This window comes from Chamaea fasciata, unplaced genomic scaffold, assembly GCF_029207755.1.
Source record: "Chamaea fasciata isolate MVZ Bird 193981 ecotype frontalis unplaced genomic scaffold, bChaFas1.0.hap1 SCAF_13, whole genome shotgun sequence".
Classification (NCBI taxonomy): Eukaryota; Metazoa; Chordata; class Aves; order Passeriformes; family Sylviidae; genus Chamaea; species Chamaea fasciata.
This window is the reverse complement of record NW_027094098.1, coordinates 18,283,707-18,307,737: the sequence shown is the minus strand read 5'-3', so window position 1 is coordinate 18,307,737 and position 24,031 is coordinate 18,283,707. Positions and strand designations below refer to the sequence as shown.

Below are 24,031 nucleotides of genomic sequence, written 5' to 3'. Positions count from 1 at the left end.
GAAACTTGAGTCAGCCTTCACAAAATATGGCACCAGGTGATGCACCAGCGAGTGAGATTTCCTGACATTACTGAAATTCAGGGGAGCAGTCTGGCTTGACCAGGGAGGGAGGAGCTGTAAGGCCATGGCTGGGTGCCCTGGGGGCAGAAGGGCACAGGAAAGCTCTGTGATCTTCATGGAAAACCTCCTCAAAGTACAAGAACAACCCGCCCCGATGAGTGGGAAGTGGAGCAGACGTGGCAGACGGGCTGACTTGGCTGGACATGGAATCCCTGACCAAGCTCCAACACAGAAAGAAAGTGAACAGAAGGTGCAAGTGGGGACTGTCCAGGAGAACTACAGAAGCCTGGCCTGAACTGCAGGGAAAAAATGAGGAAAGGCAAATCCAATCCCAGGCGGAGCTGAAGGTGGCAAGGGATGTGGTGGCTGGTCAGAAAGGTTCACCCACAGCTGCAGCTGCAGGAAACAACCAGGGAAATGTGAGTCACTCGTGAGAATGTCACCAAAACTACCGACAAAGGGTACAAGGGGGGGGTGAGTGAAGGTTTTGCCTCAGTCTTCACTGGCAAGGCCTCACCTCAGGCTGCCCAGCTGCAGGGTCCTGATGTCTTTGTGTGGGGTAGGGAAGTCTGGTATACAACAGAAGAAGCCTTTGTTAGGAACCACCTAATCAAGCTGTGAGTTTGATTAGGTCTGTGAGTGCGCAGGAGACACGCTGACATCATCCTGAAGCTGCTCTTCGTGTCCTTGAAATGCTGGGGCAACTGGTGGATCCTTGTGGCAACTGGAAAAGGCCATCAGCATCCTCCAGATGGGCAAGAAGGAAACACCCACATCCAACTGCACGGTGACTCTCACCTCAGTCCCAAAGGTTATGGAGCAAATCTTCCCTCACTACAAGCTGTTTAACCTCTTAATATCTTCATTAACAGCTTGGAGAATGAGAGCAGCAAGTTTCCAGGTGACACCAGAACTGCAGAGTGGGGTGGCCATTCAGGGGCGACGGAGGGGGCCTCTGACAGAAACCTTCCAGCATTCCAACAAAACACACAAACTGAAGCCCACAGTGCAGAAAGCAGCTCCAGGGAACACAGCCTGGGAGCTGAGCGGGAGTTGGCAGCGATGGTGACAAATGCCACCCTCATGCTGGGCTCTGTTTGCAGGAGCAGAGCCAGCAGGTCGGGGACAGCGATTCTTACTCCTCACTCGGCACTTGTGAGGCTGCATCTGGAACAGAATGTCCAGTTTAGGTTTCCCTGGTACAAAACACTGACAAACAGGCAGAAATTCAGCAGAAACGGAGCAGGATGATGAGAGAGTTGCAGCACATAACTTAGGAGGAGAGCTAGGAGAAGAGAGAGAAGCCTAACTCCTCTTTTCAACCCAACAAAGCCCTGAGCAACCTGATTTAAGTTCAAAGTCATGCCAACGTTCAACAGGAGGACCTCCAAAAGTCTCTTCCTACTTATATTCCTCCACAGTGTCAATGGTTTCTCCTTCACTAGTGCTTATCAGAGTGCGTTCACTGCAAAGTACCATTTTAAATAATTATTCTGCCTTTGTGTCACACTTTCAAGTGCAATACAAAATTCCATACATATTTGAGAAGCATCCAACTGAAGGTGAGGAATAGCGTGGCCTAAAAGCCAGTCAGCTGGAGCCAATTAAAGCTTGATCAGCCTCCCCTGGCACCAGAAGGCCTAATTGAACTTCTCCCCTCTGTGCAAGACGGAGGTTTTTGCCTTCTCCACAGAAGCCCAGAACGAGGGGTTCGCCGCTCTGAACCTCTGCAAAGCAACATCATTATCAAAACATAACCATCAAAACAGGAAATGTCTGCATTGATTAAAAATATGCTATTCCACCCTCTCAGAAAAGAAAAAAACATAACCACTTCCCCTGCACAGAGCCGACCTCAGATGTTTAGTCCCAGACACCCATTTTTACCCTCCTGGCAAGCAGAAAATATGAGTAGGAGCAAGCGACACGCGGGCAGATTTAGAACTAAACTTCAAAAGCAAGTGGTTCATTAGGGAAACCAAGACATGTTTGAATGATTGTTAGCTACAGTCTAATAAAAACCTGAGCCTGGTTTTAAAGAGAGGGAAAAAATAAGGCTAAAAATGCATGTTGACTGAAATATATAAACTTACAGTGGAAATCAATTGGTATTTATAGCCGCTGAATAATGCACTCATTACTATTCATTCTCATTACTGTGCGTTTTGCAACTGTCACAAAAAATTCAGTGACTGACTGACAGCTTTTAAAATATTTTTATGCCTCAAGAACCAAAATAGCTGAAAGAGAGCTGGAATTTCGAATTCAAAAAGACTGGACAAACTGCCAGTAGTGCAACAATCTAACCTTCTCTTAATTCCTGGTTTTAAGTTCAAATCTGCCCACAATTCTGTGTTAATTAGAATAATCATTTTGCTTTTCTTCCTTTTTTTGGGGGGGGTTGGAATCATGTTTCAGTTATATGTGGCTTTGTTGTGTGAAAAAAATCTCTGTATATCAGGAAGGGTAGGAGCAACATTTTCCCCTAATTAGTCCATAAAAATGCTAATTTCTCTAATGAATCAGATTGAAATATCACAGGAGTAGGTGATAGCAGAAATACAGAGTTTGCTTATGGGGTAGGCTTTTGCTAATCACTACCGCAGCACTGGGCAGCTCACAAAGTCAACACTTTAATGAGGTTAGAGAGGCAAAACAGGCTCATCTGAATTTTTTGGTATTAAAAAAAAGAGACAGTTACTTGCCTGTGCAGTCACAGCACCCTTGAATTTGTGTCTGTATGTGAAGAAAGCCAGATCCCCAGCATTTACATCCCAGCTCTTCCATCCCCACGCACTCAGGTCCTCTGCCTGTTTACTCAAGCTGAGGATGGGGCCATAAATCTTTATCCTGCCCAATTTCATTGTTAACATAATCCATTTCTGAGACAGATAAAATAATACTGCCCTTTTTTTTTTCATGGACCAGTAGCTAATAATGTCACCAGTTTGATGACACAAGACTGAGATCATTGTCTGTCTGCCCCACAGCATCTTTCTCTCTAATTTTTTTCCTGCCCTTACACTTTGGCTCCTGCCTTCTGTGCTGGCACATACTGAGGCACTTGTATCCAAGCTGCACATCTAGAAAGGAGTGGTCTCTCTCCAAGTCAAAAATCTAGGAGAATCAATGAGCTCTTAGAGGAAATCTCCCGGGGTTTGACCTTCAGGGTGGCCTTTTACTCTTTAAACCCCATGTAAAACAGCGATTCTGCCAGTCAATCCTCAGTAAAAGATTTAAAGAAAGGGACTGTTGCCTGTTGGTGACACCAGAAATCTAAGCAGGAATTAAGCAGCTTGAAAAAAAGCCTTTAAATTCAACTCACCATTCTCCCCCAGCTCTCCATATATTCTTTATGGCCCTGTGTTCCCTCAGCCCTTTGATCATTTTATATTGAAGTAGTCTCTTGTTTAATACGCAGCTAAGATGACTGCAGGATAACATCAAAACAGGAGGGAACAGAAAGAACATGAAAGAATATGAAGTCAATGGCTTTGCCAATCACAATGCACAAACAGGGCTGGTTAAAAGGCTCGGCATTACAGAGCTGCCTTTATGCTCTCACAAAGCTTCACGCAGCGTTAAGACCAACGACAAACTGAGACTAATGATTAAAACTACACTGGGCTGCCTTTCTTCTGCTTTAATTGTTGCTGGCTTTTCTCAGAGGTAACAGATCTGCAGATCCAGCACCTGTCTTTGTCCCACAGGTTGGCTGCACCAGCTGGTCTCACCAGCCTTCTGTTAGGAATCAGAGTTTCCAATAAAACGCGGTCCATCGTCCTCGTGCCATCACGGAATGGTTTTGTTTGGAAAGGACCTTAAAGTTCATGTCTTTCCAAGCCCCTGCCATGGGCAAGGACACCTTCCACTAGACCAGGCTGCTCCAATCCCCATCCAAGCTGGTCTTGAACACCTTACAAAGGAGCTCCTCTGACAAGTTCCAAAGGTATTTTTGACAAGAAGCAAAAAGGGAGAAGAGCGTTCATTGAAATCTCCCTCATGCTCATCTAAGAACATCAACACACTTCCACAAAAAGGAATAAAGAAGAGACAAATGCGAGTTGCACGAGACCTTGTCTTCTTGATCCCCAACAACTTCCTGGTGCAGTATTTACGTGAAAATCCACAGCCTGCTTGGGACGCCAGACAGACGGAAAAGTTGATGTCTTCTGTCTAGAACTCCTCTCACACTTGGTTTTCGTGCCATATTTCCTGGCTGCCTACACTCATGCTAATCTGCTAAAATCGCTTTACCCACTTGGAAGGCAGCGTTTCACTTGTACTCAGTTCTATTATTCATCAGCTCCGTGACTGACTGCTAATTATCCTTTCCCCCTGCGTGGCACCGACAGCCGCGACTTCCACAGCAATTTATTCTCTCCTCCCATGGAGCCACGAGGTGGGAGCTGAGCCCCATTGAAGTCCCTGACAAAGGCCCCTGAGATTTCAATTGTGATGGGAATTCATCTTTGAATGGGAAGAGACCTGCCTTAAGTGTTATTTGGTGTGTGATGTCAACAGCCCGAGATAACAACTGACAGGGGGAGAACGTGTGTAGGATGGGACACGGCTCTGGGGGCTCTGCTCGCTGTCACAGCCCTGTCACAGGGCCAGACAGGGTTGTGACACGTTCTCTCCTAACAGGGAACAGCCCCAGGTCTGCTCAAGCCCGGTGTGCAGCTCCTTGGGGGTGATGGAGAAATCCCACAGACTTTTTCTCAGTTTTCAGATCCAGTGTGTAACAGGGAGACACAGTCCCGGTTGCAAAAGGAGTTTGGGACAGCTGTGGCAACATAAATTCCCACTGTATGCTGCTCCTGAATTTTTCAATCGAAGGAAGAGCTAAAAGGACAATAAACGAGATGGCAAAGCAAACTTTGCCCGATTTCTTTTCCATTCACCATCCCAGACATGCTGGCAAAGGAGGGAACATAGAGAACATGAACATTGTCCAAAACGCTCACTTCTTACACAAGAAGTTGTAACTTCCACTGGAAAATGTTTTGTGTATGTAAATGAGAAACAGAAGACAAAATCCTAGTGTTGATTAACACATTTTCTGAATCACAAAAGGCTTTGAGGATAATTTTACTGCTTTGTTTGGGGTTTTTGTCCCTTCCAAATATTCTGAGTTGTCCTTTCTCTCACCTCATCCTACTGCCTTAATCTCCCTCACTTACAAAAACCAAAGTATCTCATTTCTGCAACATTTCACTTCTATTCCCTTTGCCTGAACTCCCACCTGTAAAGAAAGATGGAGAGACTATTTGTGAGGACATGGAGTGGCAGGACAGGGGGGAATGGCTTCACCTTGAAGGAGGGCAGGTTTAGATCAGCTATTAGGAAAAATTCTTTACTCAGAGGGTGCCCAGAGCAGCTGTGGCTGCCCCTGGATCCCTGGCAGTGCCCAAGGCCAGGTTGGGGCTTGGAGCAGCCTGGGACAGTGGAAGGTGTCCCTGCCATGGCAGGGGATGGAACTGGATGAGCTTTACAGTCCCTCCCAGAACCAGTTTGGGATTTAGGATAAACCTTCTCCAGGTTACAACAGCTGAGGATGAAAACACCAATTCCTGCAGCCACTGCTGATGGCAGTGAACAGCCCCAGCCTGACGGAGGGGTTTGTATTTGTGAAGAGCTTTGTAGAGAGCAGAGCTGCTCCTCGGGGCACAGCTCTCAGCAGCCTAGGGGAGCAGCAGAACTACGTCAGCTTTTCCAGAGAAGGGAAAAGGGGAAAGGGGAAAGGGGAAAGGGGAAAGGGGAAAGGGGAAAGGGGAAAGGGGAAAGGGGAAAGGGGAAAGGGGAAAGGGGAAAGGGGAAAGGGAAAAGGAATCTGTCTCCTGAGGGCAGCAGACTGAGGAGCCAAGCTGGGAGCAGTCTGCAGCAGGTGCTTGGGAGCAGCAGGTTTTTAGCAGCCACCCTGGCCAAAGCAAGCTGAGGGATATTGAGAGTAATTCCATCTTTCTCATGCGGTTAAAAACCACAAGTAGTAAGTAATTTGATGATCTTGAAGGTCTTTGTCAACCTGAATAATCCTCTGGTTCTAATGCAAAAATCCTCTGTGTGCATCCTACATTTCAAGAACTTTACCTTAAAACAGATCCTCCAAATACATTAAAAAAACCTGTTCAAGCCAAATTTGCAGCCCAGTCCATGAGATTTTATTGAAATGCATTTTTCTGTGCTTCTGTATCAACTGATTTCCTCTTGCTGGTCCTTTGTTCTGGGCAAGGCTCATTTTCCCTGGGCTATTCCAGTGCCACCAAAGCAGCCAGGAGACCTCTGAGGACATGGAAAATCCAAGCTCCTCACTCAGGCGTAGTCTCTGGAGCATCTAAACCACTGAAGCCTTAAACAACCTTAATTTGCTTTTCTGAAACCTCCTTATATTTATTTTTTAATGCAGAAAAATCGTTGCTTAAATTTACCAGCAATTCTTATATATTGGAAGGACAAAAAGAAGCATGGTAAAATAAACTAAAAAATAAAAAAAAGATCCCTGTGTGATATGGGCCATGACAAGCTGGTGTAAGTAGAGATGGGTTGTAAAAACTGCCTTGAAGTACAAAGCAGAATCCACTAGAGCAACACACCAGATTAAAAATAGACAGCTAAATAAATAAATAAATGAAAATCAATGTGCACTGTGCTGGCTGTTTGCAAAATTAGACAATTAATTCTGTGTAAACTAACCTATCAGGAAGCCACACTGTGGGGATTCGGAGAGCTGATATTGCACTACACTGGATTAGGAAAGAATGCTTTAATGAGATCCCTGGAGAGTCTCCATGGATTTGGATTGTCCTCTCCAAAAGATCATTTTTACCCCATTTAACTGCCAGTGTGTTGCATCTCTGATACACACATGAACAAAAAGATAGCCAAAAAAAAAAAAAAAAAAATCCCCCCAAGAAAACCTACAAATAAAGAGCACTGTTAACACAATTACCAGGACCAATGAGAACGGGGCTTTTCAGGCTCAAAAAAAGACATTATGTCATTTTCAACACATAGGAGGCATCAGAAAGAGCATCTGTATGTTAAAACCCACTGCACTTAAAGCCATTTACAGCCAGAACAGCAGCAGCATAAAGAAAGCTTTTACTCACAGGGGGAGTGTAAAAAACCCATAATAATAATAAAAGAATAAAATCACATTGTGCTCGCCAGAACAATCTGCAACCTGGCGTTTTTTAAAATTCTATTTTTCTTTAAGTAAAGACCTAGTGTAGACCTTGCCAAGTGCCATAAATGCCCCAGTTTAACATGTCATTTCTGAAATAAACTGGAGAAAATCACCTTGAGCCCCAAACCTGAAATGGTTGTATTTCAAAATGATCACTTGCTGGAAAATAACAGCTGGAAAACAGCAAGGCAGAATATTTTGGTGAGGAGCTGAGTAGTAGGGTGAGAAGCTGTTCTTCTATTTGCAGATTCTCTGTAAAGACACGTACAAAACTACATTCATGCCTTCAGTCTGAGCAATCAATACTCTCAGCTTTCAAAAAGCTTTTCCAGGGAAGCCTGTGGATCTTTCTTACTCTTGTCTGGTTTACAGAATTGTTTCTACAGCTGAGGCCTGAGATCAGAGAGAAAAAAAAATTGCAATGAAGTGCAAATAAATAAACAAACAAGCCAATAGAGAAACCCCCCGGAAACATTTTAGCCAGCCTGTAAATTAAGATGAATTATTTTCTCTCCAACTCTACTATCAGACTTTCTGCAAGGCCCAAGTCTCTGCTTCAGTAGCAGAAGGTGCTGGACAGCACCAACTGTGACACCAGTGTTTATTTACGGTAGTGTCATGTTTTGGAAAATCAGCAGGTTCGGGAGTTAATTTCTTTAAGGAGCTGATAGGAACACTCAGGGCTGAAGCATCAGGCAGCAAATGAGTGCAAACCACCTCAGCAAACGCTGAATTCTCGTTGTGCTGCTGCCATTTCACCTGCGCCAGGTGATGTGACATCCCCACCTGGACCATGGGACACCCCAAAAGCCGAGCTGGGAGCAGCCAGCAGGAGACTGCCCATGGACAGCCACCATCAGAGCCTGCTCTCCGCAGGGAAGCGGCACTCCGGCGTGTTTTAATCACCCCTAATTGATTTTACACCACCAGGAAACTGAGAAAGAGTTCAAATACGGTCTTTGAGTCCTAATATTTACACGGGCAAACATTTGTTTATCTGTCAGCTGTGTAATCTCAGGGCCTCTGCAGAGCCTGGGACAGGCTCTTAAGTCGCTTTTTTCTCCTGCAGTTTTGATTAGCTGACTGCGGAGCCAGCCCTATAAATATTCCTAACATTTGCACCCAGTGGACCCAGTATTTTGTTGAGCAGACTAATTGGTTCACAACCCCTGCTAAGTATCAGCCCTATCACCCCCCACCGCCATGGGCTACGATCATCATTAGCCAAGTGACAATCTCCTGGAGAATTTGGGCTCTTTAATCTCTCTCCTCCCCGAGGACATCTGACTTATTGTGGGTTAAAGCTCTCCGAGCTGGCTTGGCTCCTTCCCGAGGCTGGATCCTCAGCACTGAAGGAGAAACCTCCTGAAGGTGGGGGCACAAAGGAAAATTCATGGCCATGTCCCAAAAAGGGGCTCCAGAGGGAGAGATGTTGGTGCAGAGGGACAGATCGTGCCTGCACACACATTCCTGCAACTCCTCGACTTCCAAGAGATGCGGGAATTAAGAGATGCCTGATGAAAACAGTCCTTGTTCAGCATCAAACCTCGCTGACCCCAAAACATCCTGCCTGGGGACATTCCAGGGGCTGCAGAACCACCCGCTGCCCGGAGAGCCAGCAGTGGTGGGGATAGGAGAACTGCAGAGGGAGGAGCGGGGCAAGAGATGGAACACGGGCCAAACGCTGGAACAAAAGGTGAAAAAGAGAATAAAGGTGGGGAAATGAAAGGCAAACTGCGAGGAGATGCCGCGTCCTCAGCCAGGCAGAACCCACACAAAGAGGAGCAGCTCCAGACAATGCAAACCTGACCTCGTCAGGGCTGGGACAGAAATCTGGAGGTTCAGGCCAGGAACACGGAAGTTCCTCTGTGCTCTGTTTCATCAGGGAGAAAATCCTGCTCTTAAACTTGGGGACATCTTTTGACATGTTTTAGATCTGGAGTGTTAAGGGGGTTTTGGTGGGTTTTTTTTTTTTTTTTTCCTTCAAAAGCCATACAAATCACAGACATCAAATTTCCTGAAATAGCTGAAAAAAACCCACCACAATGAAGAGGGACGTCCTCTCCTCACCACACCTCCAAAATGAGAACAAACACTTTGGCAGGGCCAAAAAAAAGCCTTTCCTGGCCCTCTGGAATGCCTGCTTTGACACCGAGTTCTTCCTCTTTTAAAAACACCTGTGCTCACTGAAGCTGCATAATCGGCTGATAAATAAGATGTTAAACCACCAGTCACCATCTGGAGGTGAAAGGGAAAAGGTGGAAGGGAAAATCCAGATGTGCCCCGTTGTCCTTCCTGAGGTTCTCAGAAGGAAAAGGGTTGTTAAAAGAGTGACGTGAAAGCAGCGATGGACAGAGTGTCCAAATTTGTACCAAGGCAATAAACTCAGGGTTTGGTACCAGAGCTGCCCCCTCCCATCACAGCAGCCCATCAGCATGGAGAGGTTTATTTCTCCTTAAGCCATGCTGAGAAATCTCTGCAATTTGGAGCTTTGGAAAGCCTCCACATTCGCATTTAATTTGAAATTATATCTTCCCTGTCAAAACATGCCTGGGGGGCAAGTCACTTATGAAAAAATGAAAAAAAAAAAAAAAAAAAGAAGAAAATATAAATCTGAATCTTCTTGTCTGCTTTGAGTCATAACATCTGCCATGAGAGTGCCAGTGCCAAAGCCAGGATGAAGTTGTTCCTCTTCCAGGAGCACCCAAATGAAAACAATATCCCAAAACAGAAGGCACCTGAACCACCTCTCAGGTAATTATTAGAAAGAAATAAACATTAGTGTATGAGCTTTCCAGCACTCCTCATGTGCCCACACAAGGCAAAACGCCGATTATCTTTATTTATGAATAGAAGGCATAAGTGCACTTGTATGAGGACACTCATGAAAACACATTAGAGGTGTGTAACATCAAAGTTCACAGCTCAGGAATAAATCAAAACGTTTCACCTGCTCCATATTTCGCTGCTTCACTTGTGTTTTGTTTCCCTTTTAGGCACATCAGCTGTTGCTGTACTCTGATTATTTTCAGGGAAGATAAATGTAGTATCAGATTCAAAAGCCCAAGGCTAAAGCTACTGCCTGTTGCACAAAATGGTTTTGAAACAAAAATAAAGATAGATATACATATATATGTATCCCAAAGGATTTTATTTTCCACAAACTGCCACGATGGTTAAATGATTCTATGCAAAACCATACAAATACAGTAATTCAATTAACTGTGCACATATATGTGTATAAAAACATAAATATATGTATTTTAAACACTTTATCCACTCAAGTTTCAGCCTCTTCAGAAATGACCAGGCCACTCAGCTCAAAGGAAATGGTGAAAACCCTTGCAGGAGACAGTTACAGGATCATCCATCCAGGGAGACATTAATTTCCCATCCCTATATTTAGAAGCGACCTGTGATCTAAAAACATGAGGCTTCCTCAAGGGTCACAATGGATTTGTTTCATTTGATGTAACTGAAGTTAAATTCACCAAATAGCCCCTGGCCTTCAGGAGAAGAGGGTTTCAATTGGATTGTTTGCTTTCCACAGAGATGAATAAAAATCACTTCAATACGAAGCATCTGCTCAGCAGCCCAAGGTGCTCAAGATGCAACTGAGATGAGGACTCTGTACAAGACTCCTTAAAAAGGACTAAAATAATTATTAATATTAATTATTAGCAATTTAGATGTGCTGCTTTATTTTTGCCTTTTGACACCAAACAGAACTGCATTCAAAAATCTGAGAGGTAAAAAGGACTCAATTAAAAAAAAAAAAAAAGGAAAATGTTAGAAGTCCCTTTAAGAAAGGAATGAGAAGAATCCTCAGGATTTCATGCACAGATGAAGTGCTTCAAGGAATGGACATGGCAGACACAAGTATTTATGAAAACAGGTGAGCCAAGGTCAAGCAGCCACTCCAATGATCACACTGGAATTAAGACACAGCACATTTAAAACAAGAAAGAAAATCACCGTAATTAACTTTGCAACCTGTCTGACACCAAAAAAAAAGTTATTGATACAAAGGGCAGGATGATTAGGAGAATGAACAGGTATTTAAAGTGCTAATAATAATAATGCTTTCCCAAGGCAGGAGAAGAATTTGTAAGGACTATTGATCTCATGTTTCAGGATGGAAGCCAAGCTGGATGTGCTTGGGAAGAAGGAAAAATAAACTAAACTAAACGATAAAAAAATAATCTTTGAGGGACAATTTGGTCCTTAATTCTGATGAGAGTTCAGGGGAGGAGGGAGGAAGGTTTGGGGCTTTTCTCAGGGTGTTGAGTCATGTGGAATTAGAGAGAGGATTCCGACTTAATTGGATCTTTAATCAGATTGAATAGGGTAAGTCCTACCTCTCTGCGTTCCTAATGGATGTCACAATGTCAGGAGTTAAATGCTGGAGGGCTGCTCTGATTTGAGAGCAGATTCCAGGGCATCCTTAGGCAGAGACAATTATTGGGATGTCCACTGAGAATGAAAGTGATCATCAAAGTCGATACATTCCAACAGGATTTTGGAATAATTCCTGCCCACTCAGCCAGTTCTTACCAGTAGGACCCACATCCTTTGCTTTGTGGTTTGGTTTTTTTGGGGGGTTTGTTTTGTTTTTTTTTTTTTTAATCCCAATAAATCAGTTTATTCCCACTTACCAGCTTTCCTAGTTCCCAGGAGAATATGGCCATAACCAGCTCAATTCTCCACTCTGGTATTTGTGCAAAATGTCCACGGCCACCCAAGGCAGAAACAGAGCTGAGGTAACTGGAGTTCTAATTGATCACAAAGAGCTTTATGGCTTTGTTAAATAGTCCAAAGAAAACATGTTCCTATTTCCACTGAAAAGATCCTGCAATAGCAACTCTCTTCCAGTCCGAAAACAATGCAGGAAATGTTGCTGAACAAAGGTAACAGCTTTGGGATGGAGTTGTAAAAAAAAGAGCATTTGTGAGTGATTTCCCTCCACATAACCATGAAAGAATATTCTCTGCTCTGGAGGTATAGAAGAGTTTTGGAAATTTTGCTGGAAAAATGATTACCAGTCCTGGCTCAAGAGCTCCCATGAAAGCAAAGTTACTGACAGTCTTTAAGGCATCTGTTGCACTTTTGTTATAGCTGAAGATCCACAGGGGGGAAAAAAAACCAGCAACAAAGTCACCTGCAGCATGGTTATGACTGAACCACTGCACCACCCCACAAAAAAACCACAATATTAGGTTTAAATTAATGACTAACTAATTATTAGGCACTGTAAGCAGTTGTAATTATGTTTCTTGGAAAAAAGAAGTCTCAGTCACTGCTCTGGTGAAACAACTTCAGGAGGACAAACACAGAGAGAGCGAGCTCATCAAAAATCCCGAGACCACAAAGATTTCCCTGCGGGATTTCCTGAAAATTTGGTTCAGTGGTGGAAATGTGAAGTCAGTAATTTCTTTTAATGATTGTGTGTGTAACAGTGGTGAGAGATGAGAGCCCACAGTGACAAACTCCGTGCTGCAATGGGACATCAATGACCAGGAATGCAGGACGTGCCCTTGGCTCCGGGGGAAGGTGGCACAACTCTCCTGGTGGGATCCCTTGGCAGCACCGGCCTCTCCCCCAGCACCACCACACTGCCAAAAAGCCCAGACCACAAATAGGAGGTTTCTTTATCATCATTAACAAAGCCCAGAATCCAAAATTGCTGTTTTGACTGGGAAACAGATGACTCCAGCTCTGCCAACACCCAAGGTGCTCCCAATGCCAAGACTCACTTTGCTCACACATATGCTCCAACACTCCCAAACAGAAGCTCTGGAACTCCTTCCTTTGTCCTTTTGGTGCTTCTATTCCTCCTTTTTGTGCTTCCATTCCTCCTTTTTGTGCTTCCCATGGAAATTCCTCCCTTTTCTTTCTTCTTCCTTCGACTGCCCTTTCAACACTCACTGATTTCAAGGCCTTTGCACCTCTCTGCACAGCACATTCTGTTTTTCCTATCCTCTGCAAATCATATCCAGCAACTCGTGTTTGCTTGTGTCACACGAGGTACCCAGTCTCCATCTGAGCACATCACAGTTCATTCCAGTGGTTAATCACAGACAAAAAAAAAAAAAAAAAAATTGTCTTTAATGTCTAATTTAAAATTGTCTGGCTCCAGCTTGCAGCTATTGGATCTGATTTTTCTTTTCTCTTCTTGATTAAAAAGCTGGATATGCTTTCCCCATGAAAATACTTGTCCCTGTAATCAAGTCCCCTCTCAATCCTCTTTTTGATGAGCTAAGCAGATTGAGCTCTAAATCTCTCACTGCGGGGAATTTCCTCTACTCTTCAAATCAATATTGTGGTTATTTCCTTGACTCTCCAGGTTTGTAAACCCTTTCTTTCAGCTGTTGACACCAAGACTGACCCCAGCTTTCCAGCACTCTCATGGATTCAGATAAAATCCCTGTGTGAAAGGATCCTATTTGTCCTTCAGCCTGCTGGGCTGCCCTTGGATCCCTGAGGTGTCCCAGGCCAGGTTGGACATTGGGGCTTGGAGCAGCCTGGGACAGTGGGAGGTGTCCCTGCCCATGGCAGGGGTGGAACTGGATGGAATTTAAGGTCCCTTCCAGCCCAAACCATTCCATAATTTTATGAATCAAGATTGCTGCTAATTCCACACACCAGCTTTGTTGGGATTGTTTGGTTTTAACTGCGATTTCCCGGCATACCACATCTAACACCAGGAAACTCTGACACAAACCTCAGTTACCCTCATTTACCAAACCTGTAACTCCCCCCTTTCCAGAGAGGCCTAAATTACCTCTGTTCTTTAATTCCATTTTAATTCAGTCCTCTGTCAACTTTTCCATTATTTTTCTGGGATTGGTGCCAAGCTCTCCAGACAATCATCTACGACCTCCTCTGCCTTCCCCCTGTGGACATGGGCTTCTCCCGTATTCCTGCAGAAGACACACAGGTGTGCTGGTTTTTGCATTGATTAACATTTAGTGAAGAGGGGGAAAAGTCATTACAAGAGGATAATGGAGCCAAAACCACTTCGCCATCCTTGTATGATGCATCACCCAACCTTTCTCAAAGATCATAACCAAGATTTTTCCAACAGACGTTGACAGTCTCACCTCTCCCCCCCAGTCCTGTCCACCCATCCCAGTTTAGCTGTCCCACAGGGATGCCAAATCCATGGGCTGAGAACAACACACACCAAAAAGCCACCACCAGAGCCTGCTCATGAAAACCCTTTCAGAAGCTTCAGTGCTCTGTTTCGGCCGTAAAATTTTCTTTTTAGGAGAATTCAGCTTTGACCCATCGATGTGTTTCATCGGAAACTGGAGCGACAGGACAAGGAGTAATGGGTTCAAACTGAAAGAGGGGAAATTGAGGTGAGATATCAGGAATTGCTCCCTGTGAGGGTGGAGAGGCCCTGTCACAGGGTGCCCAGAGCAGCTGTGGCTGCCCCTGGAAGTCTCCAAGGACAAGCTGGACTGCGCTTGGCTGCAACAAGACAATCTCCAAGGTCCCTTCCAACCCAAACCCCTCTGGAATTCCGTCTGATACCAGCTCAGTGAGAAGTTTTTTTCCCAGGAATTCCCTCCCCCAACCACATCCCATGGAGCCCCTGCTCCGGGAGCACGTTTAGCATGAGAGATTGATTGAACTTTCAAGTGCCAGCCCCGGGCTGGGTGATGCTAAGTGGAGTGGACAGCCTCTCCTCTCCAAGGTGTGCTGCAAATCGCCGGATTAGCGGCTCAGGCGGCGCCCGCAATCTCGCCTGTCTGACATCATTTACCTGGGCTGGAATTACAGTTCAATTACTGGAGTAATATCTCATTCAGGCAGAACAAAGAAAGGGGGAAAATATGCAAATGAGGGAATTTAAATTCACTTAATTTAAAGGCCTAAAATTTTTAAGGGCACATTCCCTCTCCGGGGACGTTTGGGTTCAGGGATTATAAAATACATAAAGCTATAAATGGTTAAATGGATTGTCATTGCCTGAGCATCCAAACTTTGCATACATTATTCTTTTCAGTCAGTGCATTATGTAATTAGCAGGGAAAATACACAACATTCCCGACTGTATCCTAGCCGGGGATAAAAAATTTGGTCTAACCACCCATTTCAGGGAGCTTTGTGCACAGACAGGCTCAGCATAGATTTTGGAGGATCACAGTGGAAGAGGTTTGTAGGGAGACCACTGCTTATCTGCTGAATGCAAAGATTATTCCAATTTTTTTTTTTTTTTTTTGTGGTACACATGATAAGACTGTGAATAACCCTCCAGGTTTGTTGCCTGTTGTGGTTTTCATGGTTGGTTGTTTTGTTGGGGTTTTATTTTTGTTGGTTTTTTTTTAATAAACACTGAGGCATAATTTAATGCACCAAAGATGAAATTTTTCTCTCGCTATGCAGCTGGAATTCTGTGAGGTTTCACTGCACAGGGATGTCTGACAGGGGGAGAATGGCTGACAGGGAAAATGTGCTGCTCTGGCAGGATAATGAGGTACAACGCTCCAAACAGCAGCATCCTGCTCACGGGGAAGGAAATGGGAGAAATTCCCTTTTCTTTAGGGGAAAGCTGCATCACCAAATAACTTTTACAAAAAAGACAGAGAGGGACTATTTACAAGTGTAGTGACAGAACAAGGGAGAAAGGATTCAAACTGAAACAGCAGCTTTGGATGGGATATTGGGAAGAAATTCCTCTCTGTGAGGGTGAGGAGGCCCTGGCACAGGCTGCCCAGAGAAGCTGTGGCTGCTCCTGGATCCCTGGAAGTGTCCAAGGCCAGGCTGCACGGGGCTTGGAGCAGCCTGGGACAGTGGGAGGTGTCCCTGCCCATGGCAGGGGGAGGGATGAGATGATTTTTAGTGTCCCTTCCACCCCAAGCCACTCTGTCACTCTGTGATTACTTTTAGGTGCCACCACACTGACTCCACTTCACCTTTAATAAAGCTGTGTTCCGTAAAACACCTCAACCAGCTCAATTTTCAGCAATTCCCTGGGATATAAAGCGAAGCCAAAAAGACAAGCCGAGCCTCTCCCAGCAGGCAGGCACTGTCTGGGCAGGAATTAGCCAAAAATCAGGGTGAGCAGAACCCCGGGCCGAGCACACACAGGGGCAGCAGGGGGGCTGCAATTCCACAGGCTCAGCAGAGATCATAAAAATCCCAGATTTAGGTGATTTAAGCCCGGCCTCACGCAGGCAATAACAGAAAGGTGCATTTGTCATGCAGGTGGTAAACCCTGAGCAATTACCGTGGATTTCAGTGTCAGTTTAATGGAGCAGGTATGTCTTAGCTCTGTACAGCTGGGACAGCCCTTTAATCACTGCTCCTCCACACCCTGCACGCCACAGTTGTCATCTGTGTGCCTCAGAAAACAGGAATTATTCCCCGCTGTTTCCTGGTTATTTGTTCCCACTCAAAACACAAGACAGGGGATATGGCACTTGGGAGGAGGGCAGAGTCACAGAGCTCCCAACTCTCCAGAGCCCACGTGGATCCCGGATTCTCCAAAATCCCTGATGGTTCAAGTCAGGGTAACTCAATCACCCTCGGCTGAACCACCCTTATTTGTATCAGTCAAGGATCCCAGCCATTACGCCTCCTCCTCAAACTGGTTAGGCTGTAAATTAGATTTTCGTCACTCCTGGGACAAAAACCTGACTCTGCTGAGGTCACTGGGAGTTTGAGCATCCATTTCAGTGGCGCCATGACTTCACCAGGGCAATATCCAGCCTGGAAGTCACCATGGTTTACCCCAAAAGCATCTTCAAGAGAATCTGCCACTGGTATTGGCAGACAGCAGTTGTTCAGTTCTGTACCATTTCCTTCAACACGAGGAATACTTATCCCAAAGGAATGTGGATAGCAATGACCAATATTACTGCAGTCTTGACCAGTGCCTTGGCAGAACTCAAAGCAAGCACTGAATACAGTTTATTCCCATAAAACTGAGTAATAAAAATAATATTTAAAAAATTAGACAGGACTTCCTCTGGCTTACAACAGAAATCCTCTCAAATCTATCCTCTCAATGAACTTTTACCGGAACTAAGCCATCGATGGAGTGATATGAAAGAAAAACTTGTGAGAAATAAAGCACTGGGCCCTAACTCAGTAAAGCACTTGACCAATTACCCAAATTTTAGGTAACAAGTTCACTGAACTCAGCACACAGATTGTGGTTTGGAGTATTTTGTTTCCAAAGAAGTAAAATCAACAAAATTAGACAAACAGCCATGGAGGCAACGTACATCCAGACCTGGCTCAACCAACACAAACTGCCCCAGAGGGAAGGATTTTAGTGATGGACACACAGACCTACGAGATAGACCTTGGGAGAAACATGTGGGTGCTTCCAAACCTACAGACAATCTCTCCTTATTAACCATTCTCTGATTTCAGTAAACTGCAAAAAATAATGGTACATTCTGTGAGCATGGGTTAAAAAAACCCCCAAAACGTTGAGTTAATCCCTCCTTTAGCTGAAAGCATTATTGGGGTGTTTTCTGACAGAAAAAGAAAAACAAAATTGCCTCACTATACTAATTTTACTTTCCCTATCAGCAAGAGCAACCTTTCATCAGGACTAATTCTATTTGATGCACACTGGCACCAGGCTATTTTTTTTTATTTTTTTTTTTTTCCTGAGACATTGTTCCAGGTTTCCAGCGGGTTTAACGCCGGAGCAGCACGTGACGGGGCTGAGCGCTGCGTTTTTCAAACATCCTTTAAACTGTGGGAACACACTCCTTCGAGGCAGCCCTCTCTCCTTTCAAGTGCCATACGAGCACAGCAGGCAGCATTCAAAGCCACCTCTTCTGTGTCAGCCAGCGGGGAAGGCTGACAGGGAATTGCTTGTGTCACACTCCAAAAGTCACCAAAGCAGACACACACTGAAAGGTGGATGGGCCCGATTCTTCCTTTTTGGTTTTTTTTTTGTTTTTCTTTCTTTCCTTTTTCCTACTCCTCTGAGCGGATTTCTGCCTTTCCCATTCATCCCAGCCACGATGCTGTTCTGAGTAGTGACTTAAACCCTGCAGAGTCATCCCATGGGCCTCCCAAAAAACCGAGGAGCTTGAAATGAGATTTCTGAAAGTGCTAAAAACCATCTAACCGAGCTGTACTGAAAGGTCAGAGGGCTTTGGCTCTCTGGTGTGTTTAGAGTTCTCTGGGACTGCAGCCTCGTGCTCTCACTGCTTGGCCTGTTTGTAGTTACACTTTGTATTCTGCAGGAGGGCACGGAGACTCCCCAGCCATCAGAGCCCCTTCACGTGGCTTCCTCCCACCTTTAAAGCCCTCTCAGACACAGAAATGAACAGCCCAGGTGCTGCCTTTGATGAGGAGGAGGAGGAGGGGGCAGTGAGTGCAGCAGCAGCATCAGCAGGCAGGGGACCAAGAGCACCCCCAGAGCAAGGCAAAGGCCCCTTGGTGCTGCACTGAGGATGGAGGTCATGGCAGGGGTCACCTCTCCACACCTCCCTGGCGGCAGACACGCGCAGGATTCAGCAGGGACACTGGAAGCTCTGTGTTTTTGGCACAGGGACAGTGGCTGGCTGAGGTCACCTGTCTGGAGCTCGGCTGCCCCCAGGCAAGCTCAGGCCGGCTCTCACAGCCAGACTGGAAACCAGCTGGTGAAAATCCCCTCAGAAGCTGCACTCTCACAGAACCTGCCCTGGCTCCACCACTGGCTCAGGCCAGCATCCAGACATCTCAATCCAAGCAGGCTCCTCCCTGTCCTCCCCAACCTCCTCTTCACCCTCCCTTAACCTGAATCACATCCTCACCACACCTCTGGTTTAATTCCATCCTGTTGCAAGAGAGAAAAAAAAAAAAACAAACAAACAAAAGGAGAAAGCCTCCTGAAGTTGGTCATTTTCTTCATAACTGGAGAAAAGAGAGGGCTAGCAAGGGCCAAAAGAAAATGTGAAGAGAAGCTCTCATGAAGAAAGCAACAATATCTTGTCCTTCTTCCACGGAACGGGATCTGCACTTGGAAATCACCCTGAAAACCACAAGCTAGTTAAGCTGTAACAATAAACACTGCTTTTAATGATAAACTGTTCTCCATCTGCCTTTTTTTTTTCTTTTTTTTTTCTTTTTTTTTTAATACATCCAGGTGCAATGAAGGAAGAAGGGAACATCTGCTAGGGAGTGCTGAAACCCCAGAAAACAACATCACCGCAGCCATCACACACTGTGTGCTTCACTCAGGGTGCCTGGACACGCTGGGAGGAGAAACCCGAGGTGCCAAATATCACCAAGTACCTTCATCTGTTTATTGTGCAGGGGCAATCACTAATCAGCATCTGGGAATGCAAATGCACTTACAGAAATCAACGAATAAAACAGACAGAAGAGAGTAGCTAGGGAGGAAAAAAAAAAGCTAAATACAACAACCTTGAGTTTCGAGCGCTGACTTTGTTACGCGGGGACAACATGGGGAAAAAACATCACGACAAAGTCAGCCAAGCTCACAGGTTTTCCCCTCAGCACTTCACCTAAGTCTGTCTGAGCCTAGAAAGGCAATTAATTACAAGTACACACATTATGAACTGCAATGATCTTAGTCTGGGAGCAGTGACAACGAGCTGGGATTTGGTTCTGAGGGGTTCAGTTCCTGTGGGAACTGCTCCAACATCCCCCTCTAGTCCCACACACGGTAAATTACAAAATACTCAGATTTTATAAAGAGAAGGACCTGGATTCCTTTCTCTCATCCAGAGGGGAGAAATCTTCCAGAATGCCACTGCTGTTTAAGAGGAATGAATGCCATGACACCCTGCAGTTCTCCCAGCTTTTCCTAGGTACGGTTTGAGCAGGATGAGGATTTGCCTGTATGAGCAAAGAGCTCAGAAGGGTGGGGATAAGTAGAGCAAAAGGGTGCTGGGAGCCCCAGGTGCACCCACACACACTGCAAAGCTTAGCTCCAGCTCAGGAGGCCACGGATGGAAAGCCCATGAGCAGCTGAAGTGCACAGAGTGAGCTCCTGAAATATCCTGGCTCAGGTTCAGCCAAAACTCACCCTTGTTGGTTCCCTGTAACCCCAACTAAAGCACAGAGTGGCGATGGGATGATGCGGGATTCCCTCCCAAGGGCTAAGGTGCAGCACATGTGGGACTAGAATTACAAAAAAAAGTTCACTGACCAAAATATAATCCATTGAAGCTGATGTTGGTACCTCAGGTAGATAATCGTGATAACATTTATCTTCCTTCTGGTCTTGCAGTATTAAACCTGTTATTCCCTTACACAAACAGACCTGGTGGGGCCCCAGGGTCTGCTGTGAGGAGAAGCCAGCGGAGCTCCCCAGCCCTGTGGGCCATGGGATAATCCAGACCACAAGCAAAGCACACACTCCAGGCTGCATTTCAGAGTGCAGTGCAGGGGAACCCCAGAGGATCTCACAGCTCATGACAGCACGAGGGGAGCTGTTCAAACAGCACCTGGTGGATGAATTCCTTTGATGGAACTTGTCCCACTAGTGATTTGGGGTTTTTAGGAGTCTAACCAAGAAAGGACAGTTGGAAGCTGCTGTAAAACACTGAGCACATCAGCACCAGAATATGGTTACAAGATTCCTGCTCTGTTTTCACACCCATGCTGCTCCCACACTCCGAGCTGGGACATCAATTTTCATTCTCCATGACTCAGGGTTGTTATAGGGTGGGCTTTGTGCTGGCAAAGAACCCATGATCTGTAACAAAACCGAATTTCTACTTTACTGGACAAATATACCAAAAGAAATTGTGGCATCTTGGTGGGTTGCTAAGCAACCAAGAGCTCCAGTGTCACTTGTTTGTGATCAATTCAAGTCATTCATGGGGCTCTGAAGCACCAGCTCAGGAATTCCAACAAAATCCGTGCCTTGGGAAAGCCGGGGGACTTCCTGACACACAATAACACTTTCTTTCCTCTAAGATAAACTTTGTAGATGTTCTTTTGATCTGCGTGATATGTTAATTCATTATCCTTAACATACCGCTAATGGCAAAAGCTATAATTAACTAACTACAGCATTGTAATGCGCGCAAGATAAACTGAACTAATTAGTAGTGTTTAAAGTAGTCCCTGTCCTCTCCCACTGGGGAAAGGAACAGATCCTTTCTCATCACAGAAGCAACTGTCCCCAACATCGTTTCATGTAAAGAACAGATTCCTTTTTGTTCCATTTTTTTTCCCCCTCCCAAGCAGAAGTGATAAAGTAAATTTTCACTGGCGAACAAGGTGGCTCCAGTCCAAGCCACTCGAGGTACACATCCAAGCTGTGAATGATGTAATCTCTCATTTAAATGAAGCCTTATCTGTTGGCTTTCTTGGGGTAGAGAAGTGGACTGTTATATTTTGAAGTTTAATTACTGAAGTAGCTCATACTAAATGCCCACAATAATTCCACTCGCTGAGTTATATGTATATTGCTGAAGTACAGTCTCTTTATTTCAGCCTCATATTTAAGATTCATCCCATCCTTATTTTGACAAAAAAAAAAAAAAATCAATAATAAACAGGAGGAGTTTAGAAACAAATTGGTTTCCAGGCTGTGTGCCGCATATGGCAAAATTTCAACTTCTCGATTGCTGGCAGGTGTTTTTTTACTAAAGATATTTAATTTCACACACACTGGGCAATATTTCTGAAGAAATTCTCTTCTGCAAATCTCGGTGTCCTATCCTGTGCATCTTATTTTAATGCCACATGATCTGGACTTGTAGTTCCTCTGCAAGCCAGACTCCACTGACAGCAGATGTTCAGTCTAAGTGAGGACGAGAGACCAAAAAACCAGAATTTCCTAATTTTTAATGACCCACTGAGACAGGGCTTTATTTGTCTTGGGGTTTTTTTATGAAAGGCAAAGAAAAATTATTACTTTTAAGCAAGAGGGAAGTGTTAACACGGCAGGAGTTGTGCACTCTGATAGTTCACATCAGAAGATGAGCAAAGGCACGTGGGAAGCAATGGCCAGAGGATGACAAGCACAGCTCCAACGAGGTAACATTTCACGTTCATAAATGGCCAAAAAATACATATTTATTTAAAGCACAGCTTTTTCACCTCCTCTCCTTTCCTCGGACCTGTATCTAAAATCACAACACTCATTATTTATTGCTTATGGAATGGGGTTTGGGGGAGCTACACAGCACAGATCAACTCGGTCACACCAAACAAACCCTTGGCAACGGCACAGAAATGCCACCTGTCACCGCTCTGGTGAAATTTCCCAAAACCACGTTTCAAGCAAAAGTATTCCCAGGTAGCTGCTGAATGCCTGCACGTAATCCAACAAAACAACAGCTTAGTCTCCTTTCTACCCCAAAAAGAAGCCAAGTATCACTGCTGATGGAAGCGGCAGATGAAAAGCCCACGTACATTCGCTGGAAAACAGAACCTCCTTGGATCGCGTTGCCAAGCTCAGCGATGCCCTACACAAATCCGTGACACGCAGCCCAGACACCGAGCTGGAGACACCCCATCGGCTCTCCTGCAGCGCAACACGAGCACATCGCTCCCCCAGCGAAAAAAAAAAAAACAACAACAACAAACCTGGGGACTTGGGTAATTATTTAGGTACTGCAGCAAAACCACCCCAAAACCATTTGGAGAGCAGAAACAAGTGTTGGCCACAGAGGCAGGACACCCGGGCTCGCAAACTTGAGGCCACCTAAAGCCTCACGGGGCTGGAGCCGCCAGTGCCCAGCCGAGCCCCCGGGCCACCCCCGGCTCTGTCCCCGCACCCTCCGCGCTGTCCCCCGGCTCCGCAACCCCCGAAACTTTCCGCGGGCAGCGGCTCCTCCGCCCGCGGGACCCGAGCGGCTGCTGGGGCAGGGAGAAGGGGCCGGACCGGCTCCGGGGGGACCCCTCGAGCCGCCCCCCGGGCCGGGCTCCGCTTCCTCCTGGCTCGGCAGGTGCGGTGCCGGGAGCAGGAGAACCAGTTTTGAAATCAGAGCGAGAATAATTAAAGAGCGCTTTGGGAGAGCCCGGCGGGGCAGCCCAGCGGCCGGACAGCCCCGGACCCCTCCCCGGTGCCGGTGTCCCCGCCGTACCTTGAGCCCGGGGCGGGCCGAGGGGTCCCGGTGGCGGCGGCAGCTCCGCAGCCCCGTCCCGGCGCTCCGAATTAAACGCTCCACCCCGAAAAAAAAAAAAAAAAAAAAAAAAAAAAAAAAAAAAAAGGAGGGGTGTAGGGGGGAAGGGAAGGAGGGGGAGCGGAAAAACCCAACGCAACCACCCCAAAGCCAGCCCCGCTCCACACCCACGAGGAGGGAGAAGGTCCCTCCGTGACTGGCATCGCTATCTCCTCCGGCGGAGCTTGCGGGGAGCCATGGCAACGAGCCCCCGCGCTCCCCGCAGCCTCCCCCGGGGCACAGCCACCCCCGGCCCCGGCCCCGGCCCCGCTCCGGGTCCCACCTGCCCGATCCGGATCCCCTCGGCCGGAGCCGGCTGCCAGCGGCACCTCCGCCCGCGCTGCTGCGGGCGGCACCTGGGGATGCGCCGGGAGCCGGAGGATGCAGGGAGGGAGGAGAGCAGGCAGCGAGGGGAGCCCCTGCCCGCCCCCAGCCCGGGGGGGCCGTCCCGCAGGCGGACAGGTGCCGGAGAGGGACCCCCGGTGCCGGAGAGGGACCCCCGGTGCCGGCCGGCCCAGAACCGGGCGGGAGGAGGAGGAAGGAATGGCCGAAGTGCGGTGAGGGCGCTGCCCCGGAGGAGCCGGGATGCTCTCTCTCGCTTCGGCGGGCACGGGCTCCGCCAAAATCCAGGCGAGGAGGAGGGAGGCGCTGCCGGGGAAGGGACGGTCCCCGCCTGGTCTCACGC

The 24,031-nt window shown here is 46.4% G+C and overlaps 1 protein-coding gene across 1 annotated transcript in view; it reads right to left on the bottom strand.

Annotated features, from left to right (window-relative positions):
* Positions 1-23,829, bottom strand: part of CHL1 (cell adhesion molecule L1 like) — a 135,825-nt gene extending 111,996 nt beyond the window's left edge. Inside the window, exons 1-2 of the mRNA XM_066195711.1 lie at positions 23,630-23,829; positions 14,028-14,166 (exon numbers count right to left, since the gene is read on the bottom strand). The gene's annotated coding sequence lies outside the window, so the exon portion shown is untranslated. The remainder of the gene's footprint in view (positions 1-14,027; positions 14,167-23,629) is intronic.
* Positions 23,830-24,031: the final 202 nt, after the last annotated feature.